Source organism: Carassius gibelio, chromosome B24 (assembly GCF_023724105.1).
Source record: "Carassius gibelio isolate Cgi1373 ecotype wild population from Czech Republic chromosome B24, carGib1.2-hapl.c, whole genome shotgun sequence".
NCBI lineage: Eukaryota > Metazoa > Chordata > Actinopteri > Cypriniformes > Cyprinidae > Carassius > Carassius gibelio.
The window spans coordinates 25,408,813-25,411,428 of record NC_068419.1 but is presented as its reverse complement, the minus strand read 5'-3'; the positions used below and the strand labels follow the sequence as shown (position 1 = coordinate 25,411,428).

The 2,616-nt window shown below is 36.2% G+C and overlaps 1 long non-coding RNA gene across 1 annotated transcript; it reads left to right on the top strand.

Annotated features, from left to right (window-relative positions):
- The first annotated feature begins 7 nt into the window (after nucleotides 1-7).
- Nucleotides 8-1,180, top strand: LOC128012872 (uncharacterized). Its single transcript, XR_008183198.1, has 3 exons — nucleotides 8-385; nucleotides 494-565; nucleotides 791-1,180. It is a non-coding gene; the product is annotated as an uncharacterized LOC128012872 (long non-coding RNA).
- The last annotated feature ends 1,436 nt before the right edge of the window (nucleotides 1,181-2,616 follow it).

The following is a 2,616-nucleotide window of genomic DNA, read 5'->3' as shown; positions in this document are numbered from 1 at the left end:
TTAGCAGGGGAGAGTGTAACCGGGGCAGGTATAGCCGATGTTTAATTCCCCTGGTGCTTTTTCCCTTGAAGTTTTTGCTATGATGCAGTTATGCGTGCTGTCTCCTTTAAGAGTTTGATCATATGCACGAGAGCGTGTGTGCGTCAGAAAGGAACAGAGAGCGCGCTGATAGAAGCAGCAGTTACAAGGGAGGAGAAAATAGTTGATTAGAAACTGCAAAACGGATATAATCCAGGTTAATTCTCAACTTGTGGACCTGTGGTGGTTTCAGTTGTGTGTCTGCATGAGTAGATGACAATTCAGTGTTTGTATTAGTGTTTGTTGCTGCATATGAGAAATCTCCGGTGGGGGAGGGGATTCAGGCCTACTTCAACGGAGATTGAGCGTAAGTTAATTTAAAATACACTTTGAAGACTGTTATAATGTATAATAATGCAGTGTAATACATGTATAGGAAGAACATGCAGTAATTGTTGTATATTATACTGTTAAGAGGGGAGAGCAAGATTGTGAGATCGCACGTGCCAGTTTCCACGTGATTGGTAATCCAAAGTCTCATATAACAGTGAGTGTTTTTCATTTTATTCTCCCAAAGTGTGTTTCTGTATGTGGCATGAAAAGTATTGTACCCTGTATAAAGTGAATACTTTTATCTAAAGTCTGTTTACTGATTAATATGTTTAAAAGAGGTTAAAATGTGAACTGTGTGTAATGTGAGTAGTGCATTTATGTGGCAAGATGTGCAGATTTTTCATGTATGCTCATGCTGTTGTTTTTTGTCTTTATTCAGGCACATATAAGCCACTGCCGTTGTTTTATACACCTTTATTTGGTTCTTTAACATAGATTGCACTCTTTCAAGTCAAATTGGGACTTGTGATCTGGTGTTTTGATTAGAGATTATTACTGTAAAGGACTTATTTTTGTTATTTGTTTTTCTTATGTTATTTCACATTCTGTGCCCATTGAAGGGAACCGAGTCACATCATTTGTTTTGTTTTATTATTCTGTTTTATACGACTTTTCTTGTTTAATTGGATCTAAGTCCTGAGAAAAAACTATTTTTCCCTGAACCAAACATTTAATGCTGGGTCTTCTTTTGAGGCTCAGTCAAGAATAAAAGAATCCTTTTTTAGTAGATGTTTTGGCATTGTCTCTTCCTTTTATATATTAGAAGGACGTCAAGCCGGCCACATATGTGGCAATAGAGGTAACTGCTACGAGCAGGAAAAGGAACAGCTCTGCAAAGGGTGGCTCTCTCCTCAGGCTGTCATTCCCTGAAAAATAAGACACTATGTAGGCAAATTGCTTGTCTAGATTATTTTTTTCTCATAGTAAAGAATAGGAGAAATCATAAATCATAACAAAAGTCTAGTATTTATTTCCTTTTTTATTACGGCATCATTTGTTTTCTTTATCTGTTCTAGAAAAGTGATTCTCAACCTTTTTGATTTTAAGGCCCTTATTAACCACAGCACTATTTGTAGGCCATTGCTATTACAAGTTTTGGATCAAACATTTTGGAGCTTGTCAAAATAAAATAAAAAAGGACATTATTTATAAAAGAACATCAATATAATTTCTATGCTTTTTGCTAACATTTGATCTGATTTTTATATTTTATAAAAAAAATATATTTTATATTTCATTATATATATATATATATATATATATATATTAGTGCTGTCAAAATTAGCGCGTTAATGCATTCGATTAATTTGAAATATTTAACGCGTTAAAAAAAATAACGCAATTAACGCGGTTGCAGTTTTTTTTTATTTCCAGTTGTGGCCTATGTGTGTTCAACGTGCAAAGAAATATGGATAAGACCAAGGAAGGACTTTTAGACGGAAAGTTTCAGTATAAAACTCTGCCGGATTACTCTTCAGTCTGCCACAAGAAACAGCAACATTAAAATCATGAACTCAAATGTCATTGTTTAAAAAAAAAAAAAAACAATAACTGTAACAGTGCGCAAATCAGACCTTTCTGTAACGCTAACGTTAATAAGCTTAAACGAAAATAACGAAATAATTGTGTAGCGGAGTATTTTTTGTACACAGTGCCGCGAACTGTCAATCACCCCTGTACGCGTGCATCACTGTCCTCCTCAGCTGCAGCAACTTGCGCTCTCTCTCTTCATCAAGCTTTAAAACAAAAAGGGGACAAAAATATCATATTGTCTTTGTGCATAGGCTATAGATTAATTAGATAAATGAATATCTAAATTTGTGCCTTGCCGTCTACGGTATTTTTTTAGAACTTAGAAAAAAGATGCTGCAGCCAATGAACAGCCAGCGGGAGCTGCAGGACGACTCAACCTCCGCAGACAGTTTTTAATGTTTATCAGATAATAAATACTCAAGATTTTGCTTTTGTCACGGTAGGAAATCCAGTGTTTCCTCCGTGTCATGTTTTGTGGTTGTTTTTGTACTTACGTTGTCTCCATGTGCTCGCTTAGTTGATTGTCATCACCTGGGTGTTGATTGTCTCGCTCCAGCTGATCTTCATCACACCTCAGCTACTTATACTCACCTCGCTCTCTCTCTGTTGTCAGATCCTCTCTCATGTCTCCATGTCCTAGTTGGATTACCGTCTTCCGTGTTCGTGTGCTGG